We start from the raw sequence: 15,379 nt of genomic DNA, 5'->3' as shown, positions 1-15,379 counted from the left end.
GCAGGGGGTTGGACTAGATGACCTCCAAGGTCCCTTCCAACTTTACTATTGTGATTATGATTATGATTAAGCTTCTTCAGTTCTGACTTCAGTCCAAGCTTTTTGGGTGAGAAGCAAAAAGCGTCTTGTTCTTCTTCCTCAGGGGGAAAAAACAGTCCAGTTGCCTTTCGAAAAAGCATCTTTGAGACCACCAAGATTTAGGTCTTCCTAGCAGTTTGAAAGCATGCAGATGCAAGTAGATCAATAGGTACCACTTTGATGGGAAGGGAACAGCGCTCTATGGGCTTTTGGCACATAGCCACACTGGCCACATGACCACAGAAATTGTCTTCGGACAACACTGGCTCCCTTGGCCAAGAAACGGAGATGAGCACGGTGTCCTAGAATCGGACATGACTGGACAGGGAAAGTCTTTACCTTTGTTAATCACCTGGGCCATGTAAAAATCAAAATATAATTTTGCTATATAATTTATATAAAATGTAAAGATAATGGCTGTGTGGTTTCCAGAGATATTTGGGCTCACAAACAATCCCATTTTAGATACACTTGGCATGTTCAGTTGGTTCTCTGTACATGACAGCATTCAGTTTTACCATCCAGGGATGCAGATCTATAATCTAAAAAAAATGGAAATTCTTTTCACGGAAGACCCAAGTCAAGTTGGGGGAAGTTTAAAAGCAAGACCATTGTTGCAGTTCCTTCTACAATCAGGAAAAAAAGCACTTTTCAAACAATTGCTTATTATTTCTCATGGTACAGATCCTGGCCATGTCCATTCCCAATCTAAATTTTAAAGGAAAGAAAGAAAATGTTAAAATGGGAGGATTTCAGTCTCCTGGAAAAGCAATTGTTCCCAAGTTCCCACTTACAGTCCTAAAGAAGACTGTGGAGCCTGGTGGTTAGACCAGAGGCTGTTTGCCAAACTTGAAGTTGCTATTCGCAAACAAAGCAATTAAGGGAGTCCACAAGCTCGGAATACTTTTGACCGCAAGCCACAAATGTGACAACTTCAAGTTCTCCAAGAATGAAGAAGCATTTGCGTTTAGTGGATTATGACCGTTGTGGCTCAAATTGTTTTCACTGAAGAAAATAAATCATTAAGAAAATAAACTCAAGGAAAGGAGGTAAAAAAAAAAACAACTCACTAGACAAATCAAATTGCTGAACCTAAAACATTTCCAGGCATTTGAAAGCGGTAGGATAAACAGAGAACCGCTAGCCGTTATGTTAACATTCCCAGCTGAATGTTCACCAAGGAAAGAGCGGGAGGGAAAGGTGATGGCAGATGACTCATCCTCAAACAATATTGTTCTAACCCAACACACGGAAATGTTTTTGGACCTGGAGGATGTGGGGAGCAAAAAAATAAAATAAACCCCCAAATGTTGTGCAATGCAGCAGCTGTAAAGCTTTGGTCATGCAAATTTGCCAAGAGTTGAATTCTCGGTGTTCTCTGACTTTGTCTGGTGGCTTGGAGACATTACATTACCCAACTAGGTAACACCATCATCAGTGTGACTAATGTTGGGCAATGCAATTTCTGCAAGCCAACAATTAAGCACAAGAAAACCTCAGTTCAGCCTTGAGCTCCCAGTTATTCTCCTCTACTGAAATCTGCAAACATGTCATGATCCCTACTGAATTTGTCAACCCATACATTCCAAACAATACAAAGAACACATGGTGCAATTCTTTTTAAGGGGATGCCCATTCCCATGTAGGGTTAACTGGAGTTGCAGGTAACTCACCTTAGATGAACGGGATTTGCTAAGCTTGTTTGAAAGGGACCAACAGCTAGCTTGCATCATGGAACACCAAACTGGGGCTCCTATCTCTTGTTCCAAGATGGATCGTGAGCATGGTTACAATACACGTGTAACGGGTAAGCCTTGACTTACAACCAACAACTGGGACCAGAATTTCCATTGCTAAGCAAAATGATTACCGTAAGTGACTCGTGCCCAACTTTACAACTTTTGCAATGACTGTTCCCTTTTTGACTTTGTCAGACGTTTGCTGGGAAAGTTGCAAATGGTGATCACGTGACACACACCCCCACGATGCTGCAACCATTGTAAATACTTGTCATTTGCCAAGCACCCAAATTTTGATCATGTGACTATGGGGATACTACTATGATGGACTGGCCATGATCACTTTTTTCAGTGCTGTTATAATATTGAACAGTTGAGCGGCGTGGTGGCCTAGAGGTGGCGTTCTCACCTCACAATCAGGAAGCTGTGAGTTCAATCCTAGGTAGTAGCAGATATTTCTCTCTCCTGACGCAAAGAGAAAATATCTGCTGGGAACTCCGTGTAGGCATCAGGAAGGGCATCCGGACGGTAAACACCCAGCTCCATTCAGTCACCCTGACTTCCCTCCGATACAAGGGATTACAGGGTCATTAAAAGAAAATATTGAACAGTCACTAAATGAATACATTTTAATTCAAGGATTACCTGTATTTTGCTAGAGGACAACTATTAGTTAAGCCGAAATGAGTCTGCGGCAGGTTAAAAGAGGGAGAATGTCATGGCTGCATAACTGCTGTGTGTCCAAATTCACATCTTCTGGTGCAAACCTTTGACTCTTTTGCTTGAATCTCAACTTTTCCTTTCTATTTTTTTATATGCAGCATAGCATGAAATCCTCTCTTGCCCATTATTGGCCTCATTTTGAAACCCCATTCTTCATGCACACAGAGGAATGCATGTGCATTTATATGTTTGCTTATCAGTGGAGGATTAAGACTGCACATGTCTGATGAAATGCATCTCAGTGCTGAGAAATCATGAAGATCTTGCAGCTCCACCAAAGTTGTGTTGTCCCAGCTGTACTAAGAACCAAAGTTTCTACCCTGTTATTACTGGCCTGGTCAATAATTAGAGTTTTATTGAAGAAAACAAACAAACCACCCTTCCCTTTGCTGCCAACAGTCCTAAATTCAGATCTCATGGCCTTCTTGAAGCTCCATCTTTGGTCATCCATTTGGGAGAATTTGTGATCTGAGCTTGGCAGTTCCCCAAGTTAACAAAGACACCAGCATTTCCTGATTTGCAACAGATGTGCTCTAAGCCTAGCCTTGAATCCTTGCTTGTGTAGAACAGAAAATACTGTGATGCACAGTGAGGGTAACAACAGGCGCAATCTAGTCCTTGTGTAGGAATGCTAAAAGGCAGGGGTTCTATATGGCATGGTAAATGTTATGCAAATAAATCTCTCTTTCATTGGTGGTAGGTCTCCCACAACATCTGCAGAAGTTTATCTGTCCATTGATGATGGAGTCAACCACATCCCATGTTCCTTATCTTAGTTCATCTTTTCCAAGCGTAGATCAATGGTTTCCATAACAGAATTCTATTCTCCATGGATGGTTAGCCTGTACATGCAGGGATCTCATTCCCTGTGGATGGCAATATGACTCAGTCAGCTGGGTGTGTCCCTGACAAGCTTCAAACTGGATATTATACAGCTGCTTTGCTCTACAGCCTTTAAATAAATGGCTTCTTCTTGGGGGAAGGAGGAAAATCATCTTGCTCTGATTCTGACCCAACTCAAAAATTCCCCTCTTCAAGTTGTTCTTTCACTTGTGGCTGGGAAGGAGGAAGGGAGAAATGGATGGTGGATGGATGGATGGATGATAAGTGGGTAGTTAGATCACGATTGACACCTGCAAGAGCCCTTAAATGAGTTTTCTTCCATTTCCACCTCCCCATACAACCTTTGCCCTCACATCCCAAGTTCCCCTCAAGGCCTCTTCACACACACAGGAGAAGCAGGGGAATGGTTTTTCAACCTTGGCATCTTTCAGATGTGTGGACTTCAACTCCCAGAATTCATAGCTGAGAAACACCGCATTCGAGGTTGGCTATGGGAAGGAAGGGAAGAGGATTTCCCCCTTGCAATCACTTCCTTGGGTTTTTACAACATTACATGCAATACACCTGCGTAAAAGCTCCAGGTGGATTAAAGGTTATGGAGATAGTTCTGTAAACAGCCAGCTGCAAACTCCCCCATTATCTGTAAAAAGATCAGCCTCCTGGCTAGATCAATGGAAAACAAGTATCTCCGCTATGATGTACAGGAGGATATATAGGTTGGTTCCAAAGGAGAAATAGTTTGGTGGCTGAAATGCTTGCAACTAACTCCATCTCTTTCTCCTCAATAAATCTTGTTCAAGAAAACTTTTGAGACTCTGTATTGTGTAGTGGGTCCGACGCAAGGAAGAGACGCCAGCCGGAGTACGTGTTCAGCTCTTTATTGGAAGGGGGGTAGCGTACTGGGGAATGAGAGTTACCTGGCCTCCTTAAATACCTAGCCAGGTAAGCAGACAGCCAATGGGGTTGGCCCTAGGTTTCCTGCCGAAACTGGGTTTCCCGCCAAAACCGTTCAGGCCAATGCCCCCTGGTGGCTGTTGCTATGCAGGTGCCTGCATACATAACAGTCTGGCTTGGGAAAGAATCCCTTTCAGCCTTAGGCAGCTGCTAAGGCAGGGGTAGGCAACCTCGGCTCTTTTATGACTCATGGACTTCAACTCCCAGAATTCCTGAGCCAACATGGCTCAGCTTGGAAACCTCTCCCTTTTCCCTCAGCATGGCTGGCTCAGGAATTCTGGGAGTTGAAGTCCATGAGTGATAAAAGAGCCGAGGTTGCCTAACCCTGTGCTAAGGGCACCTGGATTCCTTTGACTTTCTTCTCACATAGGATGAACAAAGCAGTTTTGGGAAGACAAATGGGGAGAGGTAGCGGACTCCCTCACCTGAATGCCCAGGTAACTTTTGCTTACTGTAATTTGCTCCCGGAATTGAGCAAGTTTGCATTTTCCTTGCCAAAGTTTACCTCTGGAAATAGGTTGCTAGAGTTTACAGGGAGGCTGCTCAATTTATCCATCAATTCCCCCCCCTCCCAACAAAGGCTACTTGATAGAACAGAAAATCATGCAGAGAAACAAGGGATAAACTCTTCCATTAGCAGATGTGTGCTTTTGATTCACAGTCGGGAGCCTCCAATTAGTGACTTGTGATATCCTCAGCTGTTCACGTGTGTCAGCAAGCCAGTTTAGAAATGGCTTCTGTTAAGAGATTGATTCAGCAGCCAGATGTATATGCATCCTTTGCATCACCAGGTCACAGAGCCAAGAGCCAAGAGCCAAGATCTGAACACAGCTTGGTTCATTGCTTCCAAGCACTGGTGCCAGCAAGCCCAGAGGCTCAGAACTTAATCTCTTATCTTGCAGGATCGTTTATCTTTGTAAAATCAGTATTACCATATTTGTCTTTGGAGAAATACCTTCTTCAGTTGCGTTCCGCTAAGTCTCTAGCATTGTTCTTCAGGGGGGTCTGGCTTCCATGCCCAGTTTCAGGATACAGATGGTTCTTGACTTACAGCCATAATTGAGCCTGGAATGATGGCTTTAAGTTGCAGCGCCATTAAGGGGGTCGCCCTTTGGCTGCACCCAATTTTACAATTTTTTTTTCATTTTTTTTGCTTGCCGTGGTTGTTAAGTGAATCAGTTTTACCCACTGGGTGTCTTTATGCAAGAAACCAGGAGTCCATGCTGGTTTGCAACAAAAAGGGCCGAAGATCACAGTCGCATGACTGCAGGTCACCGAAAAAGGGGCAAGGTGTGATCACATGACCACAGGGAGTGGGGTGTTTTCAGAACTTTGAAAGAGTATTGTAAGTAGCTCTGGGGAGGTCAGTGGTAATTTTGAATCGTCACTCCCTTAGTCGTAAGTCAAGGATTAGCTATAGCTGGTATACCCAAAGATGCTTTTTCCAGAGGCAACTGGACTTTCTTTGAAGACATTTCGCTTCTCATCCAAGAAGCTTCTTCTGCTCTGAGTGGATGGTGGGGAATGGAAGGATTTATACTCCTTGCAGACAGCTGGTCATTTGCCTCCTTTTAGAGAGTCGTTGAGGCCACTTGGAGGCTTGCCTGTGTCCTCAGCATCACCTGAGAGATGCAAATGGGTGTGGAGCCTTCTTGGCTGCAGGATGTTTTCTGCCTTGGGTCCCTTCATGGTTGAAGACAGGCGCTGGCTGTTGGGGATGAGTCTGTGTTATCTGCATCTCAAACTGAAGCGCAAATGGCTCCTGAAGTCTCCAATGTTTTCTGGAAATCCATTCATACTCCCGCACCATTCGAAGGGTGTTCATCCCAAACTGCATAGCTAAATGTCTATATGGAGATTCTCAGTCATCCAGGTCATGGTTGTCCCAAAGGTGCTTTTTCAGGAGGCAGCTGGACTTTCTTGTCTTTCTTTGAAGATGTTTAGCTGGTATAAATGTACTATGGTCCGACTGCCTCCTACTTCTGAATGGTAATAAATTTCAGGGGCACCGCTGCCCAGTTTTGGAAAGACTTTCTTTTTAAAAAGGTTATGGGACACTTAGAAAATGGGTAGTTCCAACATCAGCTAGGTGTGAGGGAGCCTTGGTGGAGCAGTGGGCTAATGCCTCCTTAAGTAGCACCAGCTGCCTGCAATTAATGCAGGTTCGTATCCCACCAGGCTCAAGATTGACTCAGCCTTCCATCCTTCCGAGGTAGGTAAAATGAGGACCCAGATTGTTGGGGGCAATTAAGCTGACTTTGTAATAATGCCACTTGGGGGGGGGGCAGAAGCCCTAATAAGCAGGCATATACATAGAATGAAGGCTATTGCTAAGCACATTGATTTGTGCTTTAGATTGTAAGCTGCCCTGAGTCTTCAGAGAAGGGCGGGATATAAATGGGATTTAAAAAAAAAGTTGAGTAGGGCAGTCGCATTAAGCCACAATGTGATTTCTTTGTTTGGGCAGAGTATGTTGTGTCGACAGAATTGAATCACACATTGTCCCTCCCTTTTGTGCAGGGGGCTTCAGGTTGTGGATTGGCACCTGTGAGGAGGCCACAAACCACTCAGAAGGAGATCTCAGCTTTGTTAAAATGTCAAAGTCACATGGATTTCTTTATCACCTCTGCTTCTCACAGCATTTCCAAATTTGAAAAGTGTCATTTTTGTAAGTGGCCTAACCTCATTGTTATGCAAACCCAGCCTATGAAATCACCTCCAGAATCTTAACGGAGTAAATTTGTATTCATATTACCAAATCTGCATGACTGTTATAGTACTATGCAATTCCCAACTCTATTTTTGCACGCTGCTGCTGCTGCTGCTGAGAAAGTTGTTTAGTAACAAACAGAGAGACAATGTTGGTTTTACTAGGTCTACCTTTCATCCTTCTCCCTCCCTCCCCCCAAAATAATCAGCTTTCTGGCTTTTAAAGCAGTGGAAGATGGGTCTCCTGCTGAGTTAATAAATACTGTATGTTGGAGCTGGTGGCCGGACTTAATCCAAGTGTAATAAAAGATAGGCTGAAACTCACAAAGCTTCCTTTAAGAACACAAGAGCAGAGCTCCATGCCTACCTTTGCTTCTGTGTCTGCATCTCCAGAAGCATCCCTCAAGGCAGAGTGACACATTTCCTGAGTGGCAGGAACAGCCTAAAAAGAGGATGTGGTTGACCCCAAACCAGCTGTGACTGGACATCAAGGAGTTCCGGAAATCTAACAGGAATCCAGCTCAGTTCACCATGTTGTTCCAGCTGTCTCATCTTTTTCCCTTCCAACAAGCTCAAGGCTGCAACCCCAACATGTTGCTATCCTCAACTTATTATCTGCTGGACTTCAAACGTTGATCTAAGTGGTCTCACTTAGGTTGGGCATAATAGGGTGCCCTGATTTGCACTTGAGAACTGGCGACGCATCCAGACAGCTGCTGTAACTCCCTCTCATCGGGTTTCCTAATGCAATTGATGAGTGTGTATATTCTCACAATGCAAAGCAGGCACGTTAAGGTGCGATGATGAATGGACTTCCTGCCAGTGAGATAAGCATTTACCAGTTGCTCCAGCCTAGAAATCAGAAGATGGTGAGTTTTAATCCCACCTTAGGCATTGAAAGCCAACTGGGAGATTTGGGGCCAACTATCAGGAGACACTGCGTTCTAGTTCCATCTTAGGCATGGAAGAGGAGGAAGAACAAGACAGGAAGGATCCAGACGGACAAGGAACTGAAATTCAATCTCTGAACCACAGAATAGAAGGGACCAAAACCAATAATTGAATGTTCAACGAGTGAGCAAGCCGCATTCCTTAAATTTATCTCCAGCTGCACAATCTTGGTCCCCAGCCAACCCACAGTAACTAACTCCCTTGAATATGTTATTAATGTAAGTGATGATTATTGGTATAGAATAACAAAAAAAAGTTATGTTTTCAGTAAAAGATCTAAAGGTTCGTCTGATCCACTTGAATAGATATGCTACCTAGGCATGAGGATGGTACCACTGTCCTGTAGATGTCCCTCAATATACTGCCTTTAACATTGGAGATACTAGACCAGTGTATCTCAACCTCAACAACTTTAAGATGTGAAGCACCCCTTGAACACCCCTGTTCTAAGCACCAGTTAGAAGAAGACCAGCAAACTGAGGCTCAATCCAGACAAGACAGAGAGATTAGATGCGGTTGGTTTATCTGCTTAATTAAGAGAGGTCCACCCTTTATGGGAAGGACTTGCATTTTTTTTCCAAACAGTCAGGTGCCTACTTGTCTGGGGTTCTCCTTGGCTCTTTTATGACTTGTAGACTTCAACTCCCAGAATTCCTGAGCCAGTCCACGAGTCATAAAAGAGCCAAGGTTGCCTACCCCTGTTCTGGGCCATCCTTGTGACAAAACCCAAGAGACTTCACTAGTTTTACAATGCTTTTTATCCGGTCAGGAGGCTATTTATTAAATCATTCTGCAAATTTACATAGTGGCCCCACGTTAAATCAAATAACTCTGGACGGCTAATCATGCATAGAAAGAAATGTGTATAAAACAGTGAAAAGTACAGACGCTGGCAGGGGTGGGGGGGGGGGAAGCCTCAATCAACACAGAGCCAAACACACAAACTGGGCTGGGTGACAGCATCAACCTTGCCTAAATATTTATTCACACTTCAGTCATCCCCTAGTTGGATTATTACACAGCATCGTACATGGGGCTGTCTTTGAAAAGAGTTGGGAAATTTCAGTTAATTCGAAACAGACTCCCTATGAGGACCAGCCAATGCAATTATAGGATTCCTGTTCTTTGCCATCTGCATGGGTGGCACATGAAACAGAGGATTAAATTAACCCATTGTGTGACTTTGGTCAGGACAATGATCCACATGCAAACACAAGGGTTGGATGCAGACAATAGAATACAGAAAAACAGAGTCAGGAGGGACCATGGAGGTCTTCTAGTCCAACCCTCTGCTCAGGCAGGAAACCCTATACCATTTCTGACAAGTGGCTGTCCAATCTCTTCTTAAAGACTTCCAGTGTTGGAGCATTCACCCCTTCTGGAGGCAGGTTGTTCCACTGGTTAATTGTTCCATCAGGAAATTTCTCCTTAGTTCTAGGTTGCTTCTCTCTTTGATGAGTTTCCATCCGTTGCTTCTTCTCCTGCCTTCAGGCACTTTGGAGAATAGCTTGACTCCCTCTTCTTTGGGGCAGCCCCTGAGATATTGGAACACTGCTATCATGTCCCCCCTCGTCCTTCTTCATTAAACTAGACATACCCAATTCCAGCAACCGTTATTTATGTTTTAGCCTCCAGTCCCCTGATCATCTTTGTTGCTCTTCTCTTCACTCTTTCTAGAGTCTCCCTAAATATGCCTGCATTATTTATTTGTTTGCACATAGCTTATAGGCAGGTCCAGTTGCGACAGCAATGTCTGCAGGAGGGATTTTAAAAAGTCAACGTGGTGACCATGTAAAAACATGCTTTGATTGCACCGTTTGTGGCTGCTGTCTCGACCACTTTACCCCACCCTACCTCACTCAGAACCACAGCCAGGTCAGAGCGGCACCCAGGTTTTTTCCCGTAAAGAGTGATTTAAAAACACTCCAAAGAAAGCAACCTCATTGTGTGAAATGGTAATGACAAAGTAATCATATACCAATCCCATTTCATCCTCTTATGCCATGGTGTGCAACACCAGCGGGCGTGGGAAATTGGCTTCGAAATTGAAGGACGTTGGGTGCACCGCTGCCTATGGCCATGAGGGGGCGCTCAGAGCTTATATATATATATATATATATATATATATATATATATATATATATATATATATATATATATATATATATATATATATTTCAATTTTTCCCCCCCCCCATCGTTTACGATGCTAATAGCTCTGGGCTGAGCGCAAGGTCTGGGGGTAAGAGGCACCCAGCCAGAACCTCGTGTGCTTAGACTGGGGGGTCTTCAAAAGGAGCAAGATGTGGGTCTGGCAGGGAAAAAAGCAACCGGTGGGCCTTGCAGCAGTCGAGCTGCAAATTTCCATGGCAACTGAAAGCTGGAGCAGGCATCTGCTAGTCTTTCTTCAGCGCCTGCCTCCTTTTAGCTCCATGTCTAAGACAAAGCTTTGGTTTGATTTGATTCTTCTTTCTCCTAGAGGAATCCCAAGTGGCATTCCTGATAAGAACAACAGTCCCGGCTCCCATCACCAACAACCATCATCATCAATCAACGGAATAGGATTGTATATATCACAAAATTAAAGAGTGAAAACAATGGGAACCCAGTGCAAACAAAGGATGTGTTAAATTCCGGTCTAGCCTTGGTTAAAACAGCAGTGAGGGTTGTGCAGAAGCTTACATCATAAAGGACAGTCCTCAAGAAAACAAGAAACCGAAGTTATAGAGATGAAGTCTTCAAGTCAAGTTTGATTCCTGGTTATTTTATGGGCATATCCTTGTCATTTTTTTAGTGGGTTTTGCCACTGCCTTTGAAGGTGATGATGATTTAATTTGCAGCTCTGAGCAAACCCTGGTTTAGCTTTTGCTGATCAGTCAACTTTGGCCGGGTGCTGCCGCCACATGTCTGCACTGGTAAAATATGACTTTGCTTTCCTCCAAGGCTGCCAGTTCTTAGGAGGCTAGTTGAAGCAGGACCTTACAATAAAGGGCTAACAGTCACTTTCTCTGAATGAGGAAGCAAAGGCAGCTTCAGACCTGATTTGCACTGAAATGAGAAACTCCTAGGACCATGGTGGTAAACCTATGGCACGTGTGCCGCAGGTGGCACACAGAGCCCTCTCTGTGGTCACGCGTGCCGTCGCCCCAGTCCTAGGTCTTCAGCTGAGTTTTATAAAACCTTTTCGCTTTAGGCCTCCGCTGCTGTGGGGGGGGGGGAAAGGTTCAATCAATCAATTTCAACTTCTCGTGGGGGAAAAAAAGATCTCGCAAAGTTGGAATTGGTTGATTCAACTTTTTAGTCCCACCCAGTCTGCCATTACCACTGCAACCACACCCAGCCAATAGGCCACACCCAGCGCCCTCCCGGCACCTGATGATACATAAGTGGGTTTTGGGTTGCAATTTGGGCACTTGGTCTCTAAAAGTTTCGCCATCACTGTCCTAGGACATTCCAGGGAATTGAAGAACACCTTGGAAGAACGTATAGAAAACCAATTCATATGATGACTATGAAAACTGCCGGGTTGCATCCGCTTGCATTTGACTTACAGGTTCCTCCACCTTTCATAGTCGAGAGAACTCAAGCTGTTAAACTAATTAAACCCATTTATGCAATTAAAATAAATATGACCTCTGGACATCAGGACCCAATGAAATGCAGAAGCAAAAAAAGAGGGACTGACTGGATGTAATAACATTTGCTGAATCCACCCTCCACTTTTCATAACAGAATTCATCTGAAGAGGGGGGGGGGAAACTTCTATGATGCCACCTCAATCTCAGCTTGTTGAAGAATTTCTTTTGATGGCTATGAGTGTGCAGATATAATGGATATAATCTATAGATTCATTATAACAAGGCATTGCAACTTTGATAGCCTTACAAAGCAGCTTGAATAAATTTTAATGGGGGCCCTGGAAGGTCCTATCAAAAGCTATTAGGCTTGAAAGTCAGAGATTTCTCCAGGTGAGGGCAGCGTGCCATCAAATGCCAGTTGCAGGAAAACCAAAGCAGGAGAAGGGTATTCTCTTGAGGCTCACCTTCCATGTCCCTCAGAAACCTCTGGTTGACCACAGATGGTCATGGCAAGAAACAGTCTGCTGGACTTACAAAAAAGATGTTGAGACTTTGGAAGAGCAACTAAGATGATTAAAGGCCTGGAGACTAAAACATATGAAGAACGGTTGCAGGATTTGGGTATGGCCAGTCTAGAGAGGATAGGATAGGATAGGATAGGATAGGATAGAATAGAATAGAATGGAATAGAATGGAATAGAATAGAATAGAATAGAATAGAATAGAATAGAATAGAATAGAATAGAATAGAATAGAATAGAATAGAATAGAATAGAATAGAATAGAATAAATAGAATAAATAGAATGGAATAGAATAGAATAGAATAGAATAGAATAGAATAGAATAGAATAGAATAGAATAGAATAGAATAGAATAGAATAGAATAGAATAGAATAGAATAGAATAGATATTGGAATATAGAATAGAATAGAATAGAATAGAATAGAATAGAATAGAATAGAATAGAATAGAATAGAATAGAATAGAATAGAATAGAATAGAATAGATATTGGAATATAGAATAGAATAGAATAGAATAGAATAGAATAGAATAGAATAGAATAGAATAGAATAGAATAGAATAGAATAGAATAGAATAGAATAGAATAGAATAGAATAAATAGAATAGAATAGAATAGATACTGGAATATAGAATAGAATAGAATAGAATAGAATAGAATAGAATAGAATAGAATAGAATAGAATAGAATAGAATAGAATAGAATAGAATAGAATAGAATAGAATAGAATAGAATAGATATTGGAATATAGAATAGAATAGAATAGAATAGAATAGAATAGAATAGAATAGAATAGAATAGAATAGAATAGAATAGAATAGAATAGAATAGAATAGAATAGATATTGGAATATAGAATAGAATAGAATAGAATAGAATAGAATAGAATAGAATAGAATAGAATAGAATGGAATGGAATGGAATGGAATGGAATGGAATGGAATGGAATGGAATAGAATAGAATAGAATAGAATAGAATAGAATAGAATAGAATAGAATAGAATAGAATAGAATAGAATAGAATAAATAGAATAGAATAGATACTGGAAAATAGAATAGAATAGAATAGAATAGAATAGAATAGAATAGAATAGAATAGAATAGAATAGAATAGAATAGAATAGAATAGAAAATAGAATAGAATAGAATAGAATAGAATAGAATAGAATAGAATAGAATAGAATAGAATAGAATAGAATAGAATAGAATAGAATAGAATAGAATAGAATAGATATTGGAATATAGAATAGAATAGAATAGAATAGAATAGAATAGAATAGAATAGAATAGAATAGAATAGAATAGAATAGAATAGAATAGAATAGAATAGAATAGATATTGGAATATAGAATAGAATAGAATAGAATAGAATAGAATAGAATAGAATAGAATAGAATAGAATAGAATAGAATAGAATAGAATAGAATAGAATAGAATAGAATAGAATAGATATTGGAATATAGAATAGAATAGAATAGAATAGAATAGAATAGAATAGAATAGAATAGAATAGAATAGAATAGAATAGAATAGAATAGAATAGAATAGAATAGAATAGAATCTGGAAGGGGCCTTAGAGGTCGTCTAGTCCAGCCACCTGCTCAAGCAGGAGAACCTATAGCATCTCAGACAGGTGATTGTCCAGTCTCTTCTTGAAAAATCTCCAATGATAGACCACCCATGATTTCTGGAGGCAAGCTGTTCCACTGGTTGATTGTCCTCACTGTCAGGAAGTTTCTCCTTAATTCCAGGTTGCTTCTCTCTTTGATCAGTTTCCAACTATTGTTTCTCATCCTTCCCTCTGGTGAACAACCTGGCCCCCTCTGCCTTGTGGCAGCCCCTCAGATACTGGAACACTGCTATCCTGTCTCCCCTATTTCTTCTTTTCTTTAGACGGACTAGTATTTGAGGGGCTGCCACAAAGAAGAGGGGGTCAACCAGAAGGCCAGACAAGAAACAATGGATAGAAACTAATCAAGGAGAGAAGCAACCTGGAATTAAGGAGAAACCTCCTAACACTGAGGACTATTAACCAGTGGAACAGCTTGCCTTCAGACATTGTGGGTGCTTCATCACCAGAGGCTTTTAAGAAAAGACTGGACAGCCACTTGTCTGAAATAGTATAGTGTATCCTGCTTGAGCAGGGGACTGGACTAGAAGACCTCCAAGGTCCCTTCCAGCTCTGATTCTGACTTTGATGGACTTTACCTCGACCCAGCAGGGCTAATGTTGTTACGAGGAAGAGAAATGCAGAAATAATTTTTGTCTTGTAATGGATACCAAACACTGTGGGGAGGACTCAGAGTTTGAAAAGGAATAACAAAATTTTCCTCCACTGTTTGGGGAAAGGAATATCTTCCTGGTCCTGTTCCACACCACTAAATGGTGGCTTTGCACAATCTACTAGAGAAGAAGAAGAAGAAGAAGGGCTGGCCATTGTGTGGTTCAGTAATCCTTTCTTCGCAATGCAGTTAACTCAATCATTGGAGACAGGTGGTTATCTGTTGTGGGAATAGCAAAAAGAGGATCAATTGACTACATCAATTAATTCTCAGCATGAGCTGCAAACAGATTTAGACATGCACAGAGTTTAAATAATGCAATCTAGCCAGTTGCCTTACAGAAACCTCTAAAGCAAGTAGCTGGCCCATTTTACAGATGTGATCTTCTAAGATTTGGAGAGATAAAGCAGTTAAAAAATAATAATCATCCTCTAATAGAAACAAACCACCAAAGCTTGAAGGCACCTCCCAAACCATGATTGTCTGGTGTGGCTAAGCCCTACACATGCCAGGACTTTTTTTTTTGGAAGAAAGTTGTTGGAATCCAGTAACTTGCAACTTTTTAACTTGGCTGATGTGATTTTGTGCTGCCGCAATCACTGCTTAAGAAATCTTGACTAGATTGGGGGCTGAACAGTGTGTGTGTGTGTGTGTCTTGAGTGTTTTGAGCACCTTGTCGACCCCAAATATGGGCGAAATCTTGAAATAAATCTTGAAATACCTATATCAGTCTCCCTTTAATTCTTTGTCAGCAATCCTATATGTGTGTGTGTGTGTGTGTGTGTGTGTGTGTGTGTATATGTATATGTATATGTATATGTATATGTATATGTATATGTATATGTATATGTATATGTATATGTATATGTATATGTATATGTATATGTATATGTATATGTATATGTATATGTAAATACATATATAAAGCAGCCAAGCTTGAGCAACCAAGATTGAGAAACATTGATTTAGATCCCCTCCAAGTTTCCAGCTTCCTGGATGAG

Source organism: Vipera berus (assembly GCF_964194415.1).
Source record: "Vipera berus genome assembly, chromosome: 9".
Lineage (NCBI taxonomy): Eukaryota > Metazoa > Chordata > Lepidosauria > Squamata > Viperidae > Vipera > Vipera berus.
Note: the sequence above shows the minus strand (reverse complement) of the source record.